The sequence below is a fragment of the Macaca thibetana genome, chromosome 17 (assembly GCF_024542745.1).
Source record: "Macaca thibetana thibetana isolate TM-01 chromosome 17, ASM2454274v1, whole genome shotgun sequence".
Taxonomy (NCBI): Eukaryota; Metazoa; Chordata; class Mammalia; order Primates; family Cercopithecidae; genus Macaca; species Macaca thibetana.
In genome coordinates this window covers 20918240-20938529 of record NC_065594.1, presented here as the reverse complement: position 1 = coordinate 20938529, position 20290 = coordinate 20918240, and the positions used below count along the sequence as shown (strand labels likewise).

General features: G+C 39.9%; 1 protein-coding gene across 3 annotated transcripts in view; it reads right to left on the bottom strand.

Annotated features, from left to right (window-relative positions):
* AKAP11 (A-kinase anchoring protein 11) overlaps nucleotides 1–14475 on the bottom strand; it is a 52255-nt gene extending 37780 nt beyond the window's left edge. The window contains exon 1 of one of the 3 annotated variants that reach the window (XM_050766156.1): nucleotides 14175–14475. The gene's annotated coding sequence lies outside the window, so the exon portion shown is untranslated. Of the gene's footprint in view, nucleotides 1–13722; nucleotides 13838–14174 lie in introns of those variants that run through there. The other 2 variants (XM_050766154.1, XM_050766155.1) reach the window with 2 other exon arrangements.
* Between the last annotated feature and the right edge of the window lie 5815 nt (nucleotides 14476–20290).

Here is a 20290-nt window from a genome sequence, read left to right as displayed (position 1 = left end):
TTTGAAAAACAAGTTTTTAAAAAAATATTTTTAAAATAAAAGCTTAAGTAGAGAATATTACAAAAAGAATTAAAACTTCCCTGCCTCCCAAAAGTCACTCATCTCTATGGCAACAGTGAATGCTCTTGACATTCTTATTTCTTGAGGAGAAAGGTTTGATAATACACAAATGAGAAATCTGCACATATCAAATTAGATAAACAAATTCTTTACATAGGAAGCTTAAGAGCATACCACTGACAAAATTTCAGACATCCAAATCAAATGATTAATAGTACTTGACACACACCTGCCACGTGAAACACTCAAAATGAAGTCTCAACTTTTCAAAGATGTTTTAATATCTTTGAGAACTTAAATCCACTCCAGGCATTAACCACTCGATATCTACATTTGACCATAGTATCTTGTCCATTCATTTAAAATCTACTTGTGCTAGATGCTATGGATACAAGAGAAACAAGATAGATATGGCCCTCCTGCATTCAAATCCTTCAAAGTAAAGAGTAGAAGTGGAGAACTAAATACTTTTTTAAAAAAATCAAATAAATAAAGATTTAAGAAATTCTTAGTTTCAAGTATTTTCAGAAAATCAATCTGGTCTTATCAAGAATTGCCCAGTTGAAGCCGGGCACAGTGGCGCGTGAGAGGCTGATGTGGGAGGACTGCTTGAGCCCAGGAATTCAAGGCCAGTCTAGGCAATATAGTAAGACCCAGTTTCTGAAAAAAATAAAAAACAAAAAAATGAATTGCTTAGCTGAGGTTTCCAAGACATTTGGTTAACATAAATTTATACTATGAGATTTATACGCAAAAACAAACTTCAAGGTAGCCCCCACCGTCAGAACTTTTAAAAAACGAAATTTTAGTCAAGTTCAAATTGCATATTCTTTTGCTATGCAGATAAGACTACAGCGTGAGTGCACAAACACGCACACTTTAGAGATTTCTACATTTTAATTTTTAGACAAAGAAATACAATGGTATTCTATTATGAACTAAGATTAAGCCCTAGTGGTCTCTATAACAATAAAATCTGATTACTGAAATTGAAGCAGCATCATGAGAAAGGCTCAGCCTAACACAAGGCGTTCCCATCAGCACAAGGTAAAGAAAGGGTGATACCCCAGAATCCAGAAGAGGACCATGCGTGTTCCTGTGCTGCCTCTTATTAGCTTTGTTTCCTCCGGGTCAACTGCAATGTCTCTGGAACTTTTTCCTCAATGTCTACGATACCATATTTACCAGACAAGTTTACTGTGAGAACCAAATGAAAAATAATTTACGGGAGGTACTTTGAAAACTACAAAACACAGGTAAAAGAAGACTTAAATATTTACCTATGGACCAAAATGATCAAGTGGACTAAAAATTATCAAAACAAGGCTTAAGTATAAAAATGTATAGTAGCCAAAGCAAAAAGATAATCCTTGTATTTGTCCCAGTCCACCTCACTCTCCTTTCTCCTCTACAGTGTTCTCCTCAACTGCCAGAAAACCTCAGAGGCAAATGGGCTTTTCTCAAATGTAACATAAAACACAGAAGCCAGCATAAGGGTTCCAAGAAACCAGAGACTGGCAAAGTCGGCTCCTAAGTAAAGTGGCACCTACAGGGAGGTTTTGTAATGCGTGTCAAAACCCTGGAAATACTTCTTTGACTCAGCATTTCTGCTTTTGGGAATGCATCAAAGCAAATAATAATCCTAGAGCATCCAGCTTATTAACAAGGGCTCATAAGGAACCAAGTGCTCTGTTTTGCTAGGAGGTTTATGTAAACATCTCGTGTCGTCCTTAAGACTACAGAATAGGACCCCAGTTTGACAATGAGAATCACCGAGGCAAGGGGAAGCTTATCAATTTGCCCAGGCCCACACAGTAAATAAATGGCAGAGGTGGGATTCAAGTTCAAATTTTCTAACTCCGGCACTGGGGCTCTTCACCGCTCCTCTACGGTGCATAAAGGTTTTATAGTCTGGTTCATTACAACTCACAATAGAAATAAGAAGCAATCTAGATGCCAGAAACAAAAGAGTAATTAAACGATCTTAAGTTCATTCCCACAATGACGCCATGGCAGCCATTAAAAACAATTCTGCAGGACAAAGGAATGGCACGCCTTACATCACTTTCTCTGAGTCGTCTCCTAACCTTGCCTGAAAGGGAAGTAGGGAAAAGAGACAGGAAACAACAATTACCTTGGCAGCTGCTGACTAAAGTCAACTGAGCAAAGATAAACATTAACTCCCAGGAGACTTCACCATCAAATAAATGGGACCAACTATCTAAATGAGCTGCTCACACTCAGGTGCAACAAGCACCTAAGGTAGAAGAAGCAGTTTCAAAGTGGGGCAGGGAGAGTGGGGAGCGCTCTGAAACAACACCTGGGATTTGACAGGGCTGGCTACCCCTGTTCACTTTACCCACAATTTTCCTGCATGGCAGATTCAGATAAAACACCCTTACTCAAGATTGAATAATAAAGCAAATGGAGTTCAGTATGGGATCTGTGAAGAAACACAGAAATACAAACAACACATAATATACACAAAAAGAAAAAATCCAGAGAAATATAATCATGCCCCTGCAACTCACATTATCTCAGAATTCAAATCATTGTTTGAAATTAATGAAAGAGAAACAGTTCAATTCTCTATTTACACTCTGTGTCACTCATGGAAGAAAACAGCTTCCTGCCCTAATCCACCACTTTTTCACTGAAACGTAAGTAAAATATTGTCTCAGGAAGAAAGAAATCTATTAGACAATATCTGTGCAACATAAAAGTGAATCCAATATGAGATGATATGACATACTTTTGTAAAGCAAAGAAAAAAATCATCTTTGGAAATGATGCTAAGATTGATGGGAGAAGAAAGGATAACAGCTAGAGCAGGATTTCTTCAGCATCTTGTATAATTAGAGAGCACATCGTTTTTGACAGATTTCACACGAAAAACAAAAATACAGTATTTTCCCCTAAAATACATTTGTATTATGTTAAACTTTTCATTTAATGCTTTACTGCTTTGTGCCCTATTCTGGATAAAGAAACAAGAGTCCTAAGCAAAGAATAACTAAATGTGTTATTTATAGTCAAAGAAATTAAACTGAACCTACATGGCTTGGAAAAAAGCAGATGAGAGACAAGAAACAGGCAGACAAGGCAAACAACTACAAAGTGAGCCACTATAGCTCAGGAAACACACAGAAAACTACCACTAAACAAAAGAAATTCCCCTTAGAAATAACAAAAAAGCAGAACAGACATTGCTAAAAACAATGGAAAACCAAGAAGATTTTAAGAAAAATCACAGAATGCAAAAGTAAACAAATGAAAGCAATGAGAGAAACAATTATAAAGAATACAGAGAACACAGATATAGGGCACTTTAAATAAATACACATATCCTTTGGTCCTGCTATTTCACTTCTTAAAATTTATCCTACACATATACATGCACGAAATTCACTAAGATACATGAAAGACTACTCACTGAAATAAAATGAAAAAACTGAAAATAACCAACAAGTTCATCAACTCAAATAAATTCACATGACTATTACTCAGCAATTGGAAATAATGAGTTAGAGTGAGCCATACTGGTGTGAAAGAGCAAGTTGCAGAATGGTGTAAATAGTATGCTCTCACTTGTAATTAAAAAAACAAAAAAGCTGGCCTAGCACAGTGGCTCCCAGCACTCTGGGAGGCCAAGGCAGGAAGATCACTTGAGGCCGGGAGTTCAAGACCAGCCTGGGCAACATGGCAAAACCCCAACTCTACTAAAAATACAAAATTTAGCTGGGTGTGGTGGTATATGCCTGTGGCAGGTATAATCCCTGCCACTCGGGAGGCTGAGGCACAAGAATTGCTTGAACCCAGGAGGCGAAGGTTGCAGTGAGCCAAGATTGTGCCACTGTACTCCAGCCTGGGCCACAGAGCAAGACTCTGTCTCAAAAAAAAAAAAAGAGAAAGAAAAAGAAAAGAAAAAATTATATACAGACGCAACTCTGACACATATATGTATTTGTGCATCCATAGGAAACGACTTGAAGGAGGTACACTAAACTGATGCCAGTGGTCACCCATGACAAGTGGGACTTACATTTTATAACATGTCATCTATCTACAATATGAGAAGACAATAGGTCATTAAGTAAAATAAGACAGGTTCTGTCATATTAGCATTATCCCATTTTGTGAAAAATCTGCATAACTGCATGTATGTATACGTGTAATATAAAAGAAGACATACACTAGACAGGTACAGACAATGGTTTTATCTGGGTAGATACAATCGTGGGTATTTCATTTTGTGTCTATGTATGTTGAGTTTTATACTTCTCTGAATGAACATAAATTCTTTTATAATTAAAAAATATATATTCTCCAAGTCTTTATCTCCTCTGACCTAAGAAATGTTCAAGTTGACATCACCTATTACTTGACCTTTTTTGTATCAGGAGAGTTAACCATGCCAGAGTCTGTGAAACGCCTATCAACAATATTGCCATATCTTGACTCTCCTCCTACTGCACTAGTTCTCAAACCTCAGTACATATACACATCAGCTTATTTCTAGCACACACAACTCCCCCACCAGAAGATCCAAATTCAATAGGTCTACATGGAACACAGGAATCTGTAATTTTAACAAGTGCCACATGTAATTTCTGGTTGAGAAAAACTTGTCTCTTTCTACATAAATTTCCTTTCCTAAAGTATTTTATAACTTGTTACTCAAATACTAATATTTCCTAGTCTTCATCTGTATCCTCTTGTCTCATTTTATTTAGTTTTTCAAGGACATTCTATCCTTACCTCTGGTTTTAACTATGCAAACAACCCCCTAATTTATTCTTCAGTTCTGTATATCTAATTTCCTATTAGAGACTTCCAACTAAATATCCCAGTTACTCCAAAATTTGTATGTTCAAAAGGTAAATAACACTTTCTCCCTAAACGATCTCCTCCTGTATTCTCTATGTCAGTAAGAGCCATTAAACCAAACCCAACCAGTAGGCCAAGCTGGAAACTGGTCTTCCCCTCTATTCCTACAGACGACCACATCTAGTAAATTGCCAAATCCTGACCTGTCATTCTCCTAAACTTCTCTCAAATCTACCCTCTCTCTTCCATCAGCTGAACTGCTACTTATTACTCACGCATCAGTTCAAGAACTTCCCTCCCTAAAATAGGCTTGGTTCATATCTCTCCTTTATCCCTCCTTGCCCAAATAGTAGCCATCTCCTTAGTGCTGCCTAAGTGGTTTACAGTTTAAGCCTCTGGTGCCTCTGATTGCATACTTCCCTCCTGTTGTAAGTTCCCTGAGGACAAAAGTGTTTTATGTATTTGTATTTTTACATAGTAGGCATTCAAACACCTGCTGAACTAATAAATAAAAAGTAACATATTTAAAGAACGAAGTTCAAAGCATGATGTAGGCTGAAAAACATAAAATAGAATAAAGAGCAAAGTATGCCTTTAAATATTTAAATGAATATGTCTACATTTAATGAGTTTGTGAAAACACATTTGTGTTTCCACTAATTTCTACTTTATAGTATCTGAGATCATATTTAGAGTAAGTGCTCCAAATACACATTTTGACCAAATGCCAAATGGCCAAGTGCTAAAAATTAACATTCTGTTGAATATAACTACAAGAAAACAGGATAGAATATATATGAAACATTGGTTTTAAACATCAGACAGCAGGCAACACAGGACTGTGACCCCTGAGAGAAGGGAAACCCTGGCTGCCAGCTACTTCCCGGTCACAACACAGGGACAGGAAAGCCAAGCAGTCCGGTGGTTTCGCTGAGTTTTAAACAGATCAGTTTGGGGAGACCAACATGGCTAGAATTTACAGGGTATTATGCTGGAGGGAGAAAGTGAGTGAGAGCCCTAGAGAGAAACCATAATATATTCCACCAGAATAGAAAAACCTTGTAATATATCAGGCAATGATAGACTCCTCAGAAGAAGGAGTAGCCTTAGCAGAGGTAGCCTTAGTAGAGGCAATAATTCAGCACTACACTAAAAACTATTCTGGACCCACACTAATAAATTCTAAAAGCAAGCCTTGAAACAATCCAACAGATTTCAAATAACTGTGCACCCCAACTAAATCCAACACACTTAAGTAATATAATAAATTAAGCAAGCAACAGTATAAACTCAATGGCTCATACACAATAAAAATTACCAAGCATGCAAAGGAAGAGAAAAATATGAACCATAACCAGGAGGAAAAAAAAGTCAATAAATGAAGACGTAGAAATGACAGCGATGATAGCAGGAACAGAAAAGGATTGTAAAACTATAGTACAAAGATGTTCCATATTCTCAAGGAGTGAGAGGAAAACATCATCATGATAAGGAGAGAAGAAGATACAAAAGATACCAAAATTGAACTTTTAGAGATGAAAATTAAATATACCATACTGAAAGCAAAAACCATACTGGATACAATTAACAGATTAAAGAAGAAAAGCTCAGTGAACTTGTAGACAATGTAATAGAAACTATCCAAAATGAAACATGGAGAGAAGAAACTTAAAAACAAACCTAGAGTGTGACAGTGTGACTTTTTAAGCACCATAAAAGGTGAACAACTGGAGTTCCACAGAGAGAGAGAGAGAGAGAGAGAGAAAGAGAGAGAGCAAGAGAGAGTGCGAGTTGGGGAAGCAGGTGCAGAAAAAAAATATTTGAAGACAAAATAGCAGAGAGGTTCCCAAATTTGAAGAAAACCATAAACTGACAGTACCAAGGAAGCTCAACAAACCCTAAGAATAAACATAAAGAAAGCCAAGGCAAATCACAACCAAATGGCTGAAAACCAGCGATAAAGAAAAAATATTAATTGACCAGAAAAAAAGTACACATTATATACAGAGGAACCAAGGACAACAGACTTCACATTTATATGAACCAGAAAACAAGACAATGGAGCACTATCTTCAAAGGACTAAGAAGGAAAAAAAAAAAAGCATCAACCCAGATATACTCAATGAAAATATATTTCAAAAATTAAGGCAAAATAAATTTATTCAGATGAATAAGGGCCGTGAAAATTCACCACCAGTTGACCACCACTAGAGTAACTGTGGGAAGAAATTTTTCAGGCAAAGAAAAACAGTACCAGATGGAAATCTGAATCTTACACAAAGGAATAAAGAACATCTGAAATGGTAAATATGAGGTTAATAGAAGTCATTCTTCATTTTTCAATCCCTTTTAAACAGTTAAAATATAACTGCTTAAACTAAAAAGAGTAACAATGAATTAGAGGGTTTAAAACAGACATATTGATAAAATGTGTGACAAAATAAGATAAAAAATGTGGCGGGGGAGATGGAGATGAAAAAACACTGTCAGATTTCTAACATTAAACATGAAGTGATATTATTTGAAGAAAAACTGTAATAAGTTATCTTGTAAACCCTAACATATACACTAGAAAAATAAAACAGAATCATACCTAACAGGTGAACAGCAGAATAAAAGGGATGTTATCCCCCTCTTTGCAAATAAGGAAGCTAAGTTCCTTTCTTGGGCACAGACCTGTTATTAGACTTACAAAATCTAAAAATACTACAGCTATCAGATACTATTTTGTTTTTCAAAACAACAGTCAATTATATAAAGTGATTTTAGTATGTCAATTAATATCTATTAAGATATTTGCTTCTTCATAGTTTCTGCCTTTTTCCTTTTTAATCCTCAATCAACTTCATTCCTGCATTCACAATATACATGTTGTTCTTACTGCTACAGGGTTTCTCAACCTCAGCATCATCAACATTTTGGGTCAGATAAGTCTTTGTTGTAGGAGGCTGTGTATGCGTGGTAGGTAGCAGCTTCGTTGGCCTCTACCCACTAGATACCAGTAGCACTCACTCACTTGCAGTAACAAAACTGGCTCCAAATATTACCAAACATTTCCTTGGGGGGCAAAATCACCACTTGCTCTATTTCAGCACTTTAGACTACAGTGCTTTATGTAACAGTTAAATGTCTACATGTCTACGCCCTGCTTTGGACTGTAAGTACTAACAACATTCAACACATGTATTCACCAAGCGTCTAAGTAACAGTGATTGGGATACGACAGTGAATTTCATTCCATCGCCATGCCTTACTCATCTCTGCATTCCCCAAAGGCCTTACTCATAATAAGCAACCGTACATTTACTGAAGTGAACAAGCTGTAAGGTGAATAGAAATTTCATCAACGACGTGAATGCAGACAGGCATTTGGTGGCAAAAGCAACATCACCAAATAGAAAATAGTTAGGGTCACTTACCTAATGACTTTTTGCAAAATTAATCCAAGGATATTTCTTCTGTCACTTTTGTTTTCTCAAACAGTCATAGAGAAAAATTACAGATTTTTCAACTGCATTCCAGATTGAGATCTACTTCTAAGGTATGTTTGAGCCCAACTAGCCACTGGTATTGAAAGGAATAACATGGGTCTAGTTGACAAAGTACTAAGTGTGAATGGCTATTGACTTCAAAACTACCTATTCAGCAACAATAAACACAACTTTTAAAAACAACATGCAATGGTCCATTGTTAGAAGTTAATTAGAATAATCAGATGAATGCAGGGGGATAACAACAGTTAACATTTTCATAACAAAAAACTCATTAGACCTAGATTTGAATAGTTCTAAGAAATCACTGTAGAGGATACATGCCTTCAATTGATTATCTTAGTTTCGCTATTGAGTGTGCAGGTGTAATATATTTGACTTTCAAAAATATTTTCAACTGATTTACAATAAAACTTTGTATGTATGGCAATATTATAAGGATGATATGCTATAATTAAAATGCTATGTAACTGAATACCTACAAAAAAAATGCAACGACAAAAAACTAAAATCTTGAGATTGTGCTTTCAACATGAATATGCTCCCTAGAAAATGAAGTAACGTTCTTAATCTTGTACGTAGCCCTATCCACAAGATTATTTCTAACAGAAAATATGTTCAGAATTTTAACCCAGGAACACATTTCTTTTTATCAGTGACATCTATGACACCATGACTCTAAGAGTATATTGCTGAAAAGGCATTTAAGTAGCTCTTACAAATATAAGGATCTATCCTAAGCTGCCAGTGACTGAAATAAGTCAACAGTCCTACTTTGCAGATGGGCCAGTCATAGGAAGCACCCAAAGGCCTACACAGAACCTATTAACAGGGTATATTAGAGCATAAAAAAAGAATGTGAAAAGTAACTTTAAGGTTTCAAGCCTGGGGAACTGAAAGAAAATTTTTTTCTTTGCAAATTAGAAGGTAAATTAGAAGGCTTTGCAAATTAGAAGGTTACTGGAGGACGGTATTTTATATCAACATAATAATATCCAAGAGGCTGGGTACAGTGGGCTCACACCTGTAATCCCAGCACATTGGGAGGCCAAGGCGGGTGGACAGCTTAAGCCCAGGAGTTTGAGACTAGCCTGGCCAACATGGTGAAACTCCCTCTCTACAAAAGATATAAAAATTAGCCAGGTGTGGTGGCACACACCTGTGGTTCCAGCTACTCACGCAGCTGAGATGGGAGAATCGCTTGAGCCCTGGGAGGGGCAGGTTGCAGTGAGCCAAGACTGTGCCACTACACTCTAGCCTGGGTGACAGAGCAAGACCATGCCTCAAAATATATAAATTATGTAAGTGACAGAGCAAGACCATGTCTCAAAACATATAAATTATATAAATAATACTACACAAAAAACCACCAAAAATTAAGAGATTTACTTGGAGTCAGAGCTGGAGATGTTACTCTAAGAATAATCCACATATAGAGAACTTGAAAGCTGATCTCAGAGACTGGGAAAGAACAGAAATTCAAGAGAGCATCTATGGAGACAACCATGATAAAGGGTTCCAGAGAGGGATAAAACGAACCACAAATAAATGGCAGTCAGAAATGTATGTGAGATAGAGATTTCGAAGAATTTAGTGTCACTGAAGTCAGGAAATGGTTTTAAGCATGAGTGGTCAGCATCAGACTTCCAAACCTCTTGAGGGCAGAAATTCTTTCCCCTCTGAACACGACCAGAAGCCCCTATCACAGTACCTGCCACACGGTGTGCTCTCGCCAAATACTAATACTGTACCCTTGCACTGTGCCTGCCATATGCCAGACACTGTTTAATTGATTTACATACATGAATTCATAATTCTCACCACAGAAGGTGCTATTATGCCCATTCTACACATAGAGAAACTGAGTCATCAAGCATTTAAGTAATTTGCCTGAACTCCCACACCTAGGAGAATCTGTCCTATAAAGAGACTACTGATTAGATCTGGTTAGAACATTACCAAGCTGAGAGCAAGTCCAGTGCAGTGCTAGAGGAAGAACTCAAATTGCAGGATGTTAAAGCACACCTGAGGTATCCATCACTTCCTCCCTGTCCCCTCTCCTTTTGTTAAAGATGTTGGCATGGCCAGTTTCAAACGTGCAGCCCTATGAACTGTGAGACAAATCTAAGTCTCTTCCTCATCCATTTTTCCCATTCTCATCTTTCCCCACTCCCCAGCCACCTGCATTAGAAGCAGAAACCTGACCAATTGGATTCTCTCTCTAGAAACAGAACTGAGACTTGGAGATGTTTGTTGAGAACCATGTTGCACAGTTAGTGAGTCTGGTGTTGGCATCATGGCAAACCAAAGTCTCATGCAAACCAAAGTTTTGGGGAAGCGGAAACCAAGAGCTTTAAAGAGAAGGCCAATCTGAAAGAAACTGGAATAGATCTGTGGTGAGTAGCAGAGACGTAACACCATGTGCCTCCAGAGAAAAACTGGAAGAATGACTGTCTGAAGACTTCCCAATTTCCAGAACGCTGGATTGGAATCATGCAATGGACTTCAGCAGCACTGTATGACAAATGCTTTTTTTAAAGTAGGCTAATTAAATTGGCTTTTTGATCCTTGCAATCAAAGAATCCTCAAACCATTATAGGAGGTTAAAAAAAAAAATGAGTAAGCAAGTACTATGTGCTTCGCACTAACTTTTTGAGGTGCGTATGAAGAAAATGAGGCTCATTTAATTAACAGACATGACTCCCAAACCCAAACTCTTTACAATATACCTCATTTTCACTCAAGTAACATCCTCTCTGTTCCACGCCTCTACCCCATTTATTTTCTTTCCCAAAAACATTCTTAGACTATCCTAAAAATGATAACTTTTCTCCTCTTACCATGTCCAGTCTCTAATCTATAAATTTCAAATGCCTTTACTCCGGTAATTTTTTGTTGTTTGTTTTTTGAGGCAGAGTCTTGCTCAGTCGCCCAGGGTGGAGTGCAGTGGCAAGATCTTGGCTCACTGTAATCTCCATCTCCCAGGCTCAAGCGATTCTTGTGCCTCATCCTCTCGAGTAGCTGGCATTACAGGTGTGTGCCATCACACGTGGCTAATTTTTGTATTTTTTAGCAAAGACAGGGTTTCTCCATGTTGGCCAGGCTGGTCTCGAACTCCTGGTGTCAAGTGATCCACCCGCCTCAGCCTCCTAAATAAAGTCCTGAGATTACAAGCATAAGGCACCAGGCCTGGCCCAGAAGTAATTTTAAATAAACTTTCATATGTAAGGATGACTGGGAGAATCAAGACATTTGAATCTTTCCAGTCTGTTTTTAAACTGATAAAGCATTTTTCTTTCTCTTACCCATATTACCAGCTTATTGACCCTTAACTCACACCCAGGCTTAACCTAGATCTTCTCTTGACCAGTTCTCACTCTTCAATCCTTCCAGGTAGTTGATTAATAAAATGCAGACAAGACAGGAAAAAAAAAAAAAAATCAGTTACCCTATCCAAAGTTACTTCAATTACTTTTGAAAAACCAAACACCACACACCCTACAAGTTTGAAACCCTTGCCAAAAGGTGATGAAGACCAGCCAAAAAATTTATTTTTCTATTTCTGAAAATTAGTTTGCTAAGATGGAGTGAGAAGAAATTTTTTTCTAATCAACACTGGTCTCCTCTGCCCATTCACAAAGATATATTTTCTACGTTACATTTTTGTCAAGTATAGAGAGAATTCCTCTACCTATTTATAACTGACAATTTCTCTTAAAACGGTCTTTAATATGTTGTCCAAATTGGTTTGAGTTCCTTTTCCAGACAGTAAGTCCCTAAAATTAAAAAATAAAAAAAATTAAAAGTACTATATTTTTTCCGGCCTCTAAAGGCAAAAGAGGACTTCTTCAGCTTCTAGACTTATCCCTGGAGTTCAGGGGGCTAGAGAAGGCTAGAGACTTTCTCACTATGGTTCCATGTCTTAGGCAACTTCCCATATCCTCAACAACTGCAAAATATCACTGGCCTAGGAGTCCACTGCTAGACCCATATCAATCTCGTCGATAGTGCAGTTATGTGGGTACACACACTAGTCCCTAGTTCAGCTTGGGAACCCACTTCTTCCCTGATTCCCTTACGTTCTTTGACCTTTCATAAATTACTATTACAGCTACAATTAATAGTGACATTCACTGTTCACCCCGGGTCAGTTTTGTCAGGAGGAACAACAACAACAAAAAAAATGAATAATCAGGGTACCATTTGAAAAAGTAAACGTTTAAAAAAAATCATTCAGTTGCACTATTTTAACTGACACCAATCATGTCAGGCACTGGGCTGCCATCCTAAAATCATGACGTTAAAAAAAATTATCTTTGCATTACTGATACCCCATTTTTTCTTACACTCCATATTTTGAGTATTTTCAGACATAACGAAATCAAAATCAACATGACATTTCTAACACAGTGGGAAGCAGCTAAGCAAAATGAGCATTTTGCAAGCGATTGAAAAGCTGAAAAGAGAGCAGGAATTAACTCCAGTTTGTACTAAAGCTATTAGATGTGTGTCTCAGCAGTCTTTCTCACCATGAAACTCCTTAACATCTAAAGCTAAACCACAACCAACTTTATATGGTTTTAGAAGACAGAGAAAGCAGAGAAAAAAATGAAAGCTGGTAATACGGGGAAGAGAAAAAATGTTAGCTTTTACTGTCATTGTCATTTACTTTTTTTTTTTTAATACTTCGGTTACATCTACATATTTTTTATAAAGCAGCTTAGATGCCTGGATTAATAGCAGTATACTCAATCCATTTGGAGTACTTTATGGCCAGCCTTAAGCCATTAACAGCCTAGGAGGGTATTTGACAGCAAATGCAAATATCAATACTACGAAGAGCCCCTTGACGCCTTCCGTTTCTGTCATAAGATCTGAGCAGCGCCTGCTTCCAGGACTCCGGGGTTCTGACAGCGAAGGATGCTGTTCGCGGACAAAGTGCAACGTCCTCCTTCTGCTGCAAATGTTCCTGTGCGCACACCACGTACCCGGGGGACCGTCTCTAAAGACCACCCCGTGGATTTAAACAGCCTGTCATTAAAAGCGGCGGCAGCTCCACCGCCACACTCGGGACCCCAGGAAGACCCGTCTCGAGACCGAGCACCTCCCTCTACTCTGGGCCCGGTGCCTTGGGTTTCCTCCCTCGGCCGCGCTCCTCCCGCCCTCCTCCCTCCGCCATGCGAAGGCGCAGCTCTCGGGCGGCCCCGAAGACAGAAGAGGGACCACGGGCCGGCGGAGGGGCTGGGGCGCCGGAGCCGGGCCGCTCCATCCATGCCGGCCGCATACCTGCCGCCACCCCATCTAACCGCAGCCTCCGCGGCAAACGCGTCGGAGCCCGGCTCACCTGGGGGCCGCAGCCTCCGCAGCTCATGGACATGTCACCGGCCGCAACGACCCGTGAGCGAGCCGGGCGAGCAGGCTGGCCCCCTCCCGCGTCGCCCCCAGCCCTCCCCCCTCCCAGCCCCGCGGCCCGCCCCCGCCCTGCCCACCCCTCGGCTTCCGCCGCCGCCGCCGCCGCCGCAGCTCCGGCCCGCAACACCGCCTACTCTCCACGCCTCCCACTCACTCTCGCGAGAGGGCAGCGCGCCTCTCGCGAGAAGAACTCCGCGGCCGAGCCCGCGCAAAAGTGAGTGGGCGTTTAAAAAGGGAAAGAAGGAACAGGAAAAAAAGCCTTCCCACGTGCTCCGGAGCAGCTAGCGGAGCAGCCCCGCTGATCACATGATTTAAAGGGGGCCTCTCCATTGGCCGGGACCCGCTCAGCCTTGGGAGCTTTAAATTCGAGGGCGACCTACGAACCTGCGGCGGACGTCTTGCGTGCTTCCTGGTCCGTTGCCTTGGAAACGGCTTAACCCTTTCCTCGGGCAAGTCCCCAGGCCTTGGCTTGCTCCGCAGATTTGGTTTCAGGCTCTGCCTCTTTTCCGTCGACCCCTTAGTCTTACAGCCTGGGGCCAGCTGGGCTCCTTCTTCGCCACAAGGCTAGTTTTGCTTTCTTCCGAAGCCCCGGGCCCTTCCCAAAGTGGCAGCCCCACCAGATCCGAAGGCCCAAGGAAGGCTCATCCTTTCTGATGACTCCACCCCTTTTCCCAGCATCTCCAGGGAGGACCACTCACAGCGCACAGGGCAACCGGCCCTATCCCAGCCAAGAAGTAGCACCCAGGGTTCTCAGGGCCCTAGTGCTCACCCTGATGTCTTTACATGGTATGGAAATCGGAAACTAAAGCTTTGGTCACTGGGAATCCTAACCAGAGATGAAAAGCTGTTGTGCTGATTATTTTCACCTAAAATCCGAAGGGCCAGTATTGCCCTGTCTCCTTAAGGGCATCTGTTCCTCAAGAGTGGAAACACCTGGGAATAAGAAAGACATTTTTGAGTGTATCCTCATTATGAGTTAAGTTTTGCCCTGTTGAGAGGAGAGGGTCAGGGAAGAAAGGGTGCAATTCATTTGTTCATTTCTTCATTCAACAAACACTACTCCAGGCTTTGTCCATTGAACATCATTGTCCATTGAACAATGATGAAGATAAGTAGTGTAGATTCTAGGGAACTTATCTGAGGATGAAAAGAAAACAAAATATCTGTTGGTTTTAAGCTGTATGTAAAGAAGTTACAGTAAGTGACGTGATGGTGATTGAGTGGCTAGTAAAGGGGCTGCCCTTTTGAGGAGGAGACATTTTAGCAGCGATTTGAATAACAGTCATGCAAAAATCAGAGCGTACAGCATTCCAGGAAAAGAATAACACTAATTCAAAGGCCCTAAGTAAGGACCTGTTCTAGTGCATTTGAGGGAAGAATAAATGAGAAAGTAAACTTTATTGAGCCTGGAGATGGAAACTGTAAGAGTTAAAGAAACAGAAAAGGCAGCTTAACAGAGACAGGTTTATTTTGGAGAATAAACCTGAGAGGGTCTTCTGGCCAATTTCAGTCAGTAGTGTTCTCTCTTACAGACTAAAGGTATTTAGCGGTTGAGGGAGGGAGAGCATATTGCAGGCTTGGAATGTTTCTGGGTGGAGGAGGGTTTTATTGCTGGGGGTTTAATGTCTCTGGTTGGAGGGGAGGCATATTTCTGATCAGAGGGGGGTTTATCTCAGGGTTGGAATATTTCTCATCAGAGGTGTCATTTGTGGTTTATGGTCATGATGACATTAGGCTGATGTTTCTGGGGCTGGATTTAGGCAGTTTTTAATCAAGGGGAACTTAAAATGGTGGTGCTTGTCCAAGATGGAGATGCTCTTGCTGAGTCAGAAACTAGCATGGATCAGATCCTGTAAGGCTTTGTTAGCCAAGAAAGGAATTGAAAGTTTATTCTAAATGCAATAGAAGGTATTAGAAAGTTTTTAATAGGGGAGAGACACCCAGAGTTTACTTTAAAAAAAAAAAGTCTCTTCCTTGAAAATAATGGGTCTTAAAGAGGCCAAAGCAGAAGCAAAGATCAGGAGATTTATAGGCCAGGTGGGAGACAGTCATGAAATTTAATTTCCAATGATCTTAACATTTCTAAACTTCATTAGGTCAGAGTCCTGATGCTGTTTCTGCCTTTGTTGAAACACGTGGATTGCTCCTAATTACTAGGAAAAATAAAATGGAGAATTTTCTTTTGTAACCTGGGGGAAAACAAATGGCTGAAAAGGAAGGGCCCATCTTTAATTTTTTTCCCTCCATTACGCTACACTGACAACCACCTCTTCTGTCTATTCTTAAAGTCAGTTCTAAGAAGAGAACAGAAAATGAAATTCTATGCAGATACTTATTCTTTAGTGTAAGATTTGAAAAGATAGAAGTTGAAAGCTCGGAAATGAAGAGGATGTTTCACCAAAAGAAATGAATCAGGAAACGAGTTCCAACACGAAGCTCTGTTATTAGGGATACAACCAAATCAAGGTTCCTTATAACCACTGAGTCTCAGCTTCCTCATACATAAAACAAAGCAATTTAACTAGCCTACACCTAAAGTGGTTAAGCCTGAATTACACTTTAACATGCACACACCAGTAGGACGGAAGCTGGAAAGGGAAATGAAATGATTTTTTATGAAAACCTAACAGAGTCAGCGGCTCAACCCAAATGAAATTAGACACACATGTACACCAGCTGAGGAACTCGGAACTGGTTGATACGGATACCAGGAATGCTTCCCTAAGAAACCTTGGCCTTCTCAGAGTGTGAAAACGGAAACACTGCCACCTGCTCAACCTCGAATTCCATTTCTCTTAAGCTATTTTGAACCTGTGTAGCATTAAATAAATAATGATTCATATGTTCCTAATCAGAGTTTAAGAACTAGCTAGCAAATAAATTTTCTAAAAGGTCTGAGACAGTATCCTAAAGTTAAGCTAACACCTTAGTTTTAACGAAAGCAAGATTTCAAGATACATAGGGCTACTTTTTAAAAGGAAAAACGCCAAAAAGAGAAAAAGTACTATTTTAACAAAGTAGGATCATTCTTTTAAAATGCTAATGGAGTACTTTTTGAGTGTTTACAGCCCTCATAATGATTAACTGAAACAGCTGCTTGGTACTGCTAATTTAGATGAACTCTGGGCCCAACTCTCCCCATTGAACATGTATTAACAGAGCCAGAAATAAATCCTCCCAACTTCCCCTAGCGAGACAGTCATTGTGGTCTCTTGTGCTAGCTACAGTTATTTGCAGTACAATTAATACAAAGTGAGAAAAAAATTAGGATTGAGATCCAGTTCTGCTGTGTCCCCATTTCCTGTATTCTTTTTAAAACTGTGTTTTTTTGTTTTTTTTTTTTAACAGTTTTACTGAGATGTAATCCATTTACCATATAATTCAGTGCTTCTGGTAGATTTACAGTTGTGCAACTATCATCAAAATCTAATTTTAGAAGTTTTGTTCCTCCCTAAAAGAAACTCACGTACTCAGTAGCAGCCAGTCAACTTTATGTCTCTAACGACTTGCGTATTCTGAAGCTGGAAACTAGCATTCTAAGCAAACTATCACAAGGACAGAAAACCAAACACCGCGTGTTCTCACTCATAGGTGGGCGTTGAACAACGAGAATGCATGGACACAGGGCGGGGAACATCACACACCGGGGCCTGTTAGGGGTTGGGGGACTGGGGGAGGGATAGCATTAGGAGGAATACCTCATGTAAATGACAAGTTGATGGGTGCAGCAAACCAACATGGCACATGTATACCTATGTAACAAACCTGCACGTTGTGCACATGTACCTGGACAGTTCATATAAATGGAGTCATACAATACACGGTCTCTTGTGTCTCACTTCGTTCATTTAGCATGTGTCAAAGGATCATCCATGTTGAAGCATGTATCAGTACTTCATTTATTTTTATTGCTGAATAACAATTCCACTCTATGTATATAGCACAGTTTATTGGCCAACTTACCAGTTGACAGATATTTCAGTTGTTTCTACTTTTTGGCTATTATGAATAATACTGCTTTGAATATTCCTATATAAATTTTGTGTGGATGTTGCTGATTCTTTTTAATACTCTAAAAAATAAAAGACATTCTATTTATCCCATTTACAGAGTCCATATTTCTCCTCCTAGCACCGTTTCTTTGCTTCCAGGATTTGTCTTTTTTGCCTGCTGGTTGAAGTATGTGCCCTCTGTCTCCAGAGGGCCGCCATTTCTACTGCGTCTGACCATGCCACTCCCCTGCTTACAACCCTTCAGTGGCTTCTCATGGTTTTCCTCATAATCTGCTTTTCTCCTTTGCTGTCATATCATTCTCCCTTTCAGACTGTCCCCTTTTCAGTTCCTCAAAAAAGGACCAGACCCTGCCTGCCTGATCACCTTCCACAGGCTGTTTCTTCAGGATCCAGTATTCTTTCTCCGTCCATCCCTGTTAACATCTGAATGTCCAAGAATCCTTCAGCTTTCAACTCTACTGTCACTTCCTCAGGAACTCTTGTCCTAACTCCCCAGCCTAAGTAAATTCCCCTTTATTTGGGACTCCCTGCTTTTTCTTCAACGCATTTATCAACTTATAACAATTTGTATTTGTGTGGTTACCTGGTTAATGTCTGTCTCCCTCCACTAAACTGTAGGATCCATGAGCAAGGGCTGTTTCTGTTTTTGCTTAGGAGTTCCTAAGGCACATAGTAGGTACTCAATAACTACTCAAAAAAAGGGAAGGGAGGAAGGAGGCTGTCTTACCAGACTATTCTTTGTTCTCTTTAATTTGTATTGCCAGGAGTCCTCAGTAAAATCTTGATAAATGTTATAAGCCAAATCTGTGCTATATTAAGGGAAATGAATGTCAAGGCATGTCCCATGCTTGGGATGGTGCAGCAGGGGGAAAACAGGTGTCCCCTGCTAATGCTCCTCACAGAAACAGGGTGGGGAGAGGAGAGACCAGTGGTGTACAAAGGAGCCAGGGCAGCAGGGTGACAAGTCGGGAAACACAGCCTGTGTCCAAGGGCACCCAAGAGGGTGTCTGGGAACCACTCATGTGGCTCCTAGGGACATTTTAGTGGGCTAATTTCCAGCAAATTGATGGTGTCTCCTCCACTGTAATTTTGTAAGTTAATGGAAATATTTCTTTCATTTTTAGACATACTGTAATAGAAACAAGACATTTGGGTTATAGGCACATGAAAGAACTGTGACCCAGCAAGGTTGAATGATTTGTTCTAGATCACATGGGGCACTAAATGGAATAGTTCAGACTAAAATTAGCTCGTTCGGTCTGGTCCTACCTTTCAACAAAACTAAGCCTAATAACACAAAGCTAGCCTCTCAGCTTAATACCCTTAGTGACCTTCTGTCTACAAAGGCAGGCTTCATCTTTCCCCCAGAGCTTTGGAGCTTTACAGTAGCAGCCTCTGACAGCCAAGAGCAGATTCCATGTCGCTTCCTGTTTGAAAACTTGAGTCTCCCTTTGGCCCACTTGCTGAATTCCTGCCTGAGTGATATTTCCTGCCTGAGTGATGGTCCCAGCTGGTGGCTCACTTGTAAAAGTGAGATATCAAGTCCTTCTTTTCTACATTGTTCAGTTTTGGGATTTTGTTTTTTATGATTACGAATTAATACACACGTTATATAGAACATTAGAAAATACAAGAAAAAATAATGGAGCAGACCCGTTATCTGGTGGTTGCTTTACATGTATTATTTAACTTACTATTATTTTGTGTTTGCATTTGGAAGCAGAGTCTCTGTCACCCAAACTGTAGTGCAGTGATCATAGCTCAGTGTAGTCTTGAGCTCCTAGGCTCAAGTGATCCTCCCCACTTACCTCCAGAGTAGCTAGGACTACAGGTGTGCACCACAGCATCTGGCTATTTTTTTTTAATTTTTTGAAGAAACAGAGTCTTGCTATGTTGCCCAGGCTGGCCTTGAACTCCTGGGCTCAAGCCTCCCAAAGAGCTGGGATTATAGGCGTGAGACACTGCATCTGGCCAAATTTATTAATACTTAATAAATCAGTGTACTAATAAAACATTCTGAAAGGGGAAAATGTGGAACTTATAGTTTCATCAGCCATTTAAATACATAAAGGTGCTTTTTAAGTTCAAGAGGTGAAATACCTCTTTCAAGCCTTTGGTTGGAATGCATGTATATTATATCGCAGTATACTGTATAGTTTATAACATACATACTGTCAAGCTTAATGAGATTCAGAAAATATGATTCAGTATAGAGTTTATTTGAGCATAAAGCTTGAGGATGACAACCTGGGAACAGCAGTTCCAGATGAATGGGGTCAACATTCCAAAGTGGAGAAGTTAAGGTTTCACTTACATAGGCTCAGAGAGAGAAATTTTAGCAGGATTATCACATTTTCTACAGGAGAACAGTGTGTTGCAGCAATTTGATTGGTTGTAGATTGCTACATTCCAAGGAAGATGACTTTATTACTCTGTGAGGAGGAGTGATCTGAGAGGGTCTGATATCTGGTGCCTTTTGGTCTTACT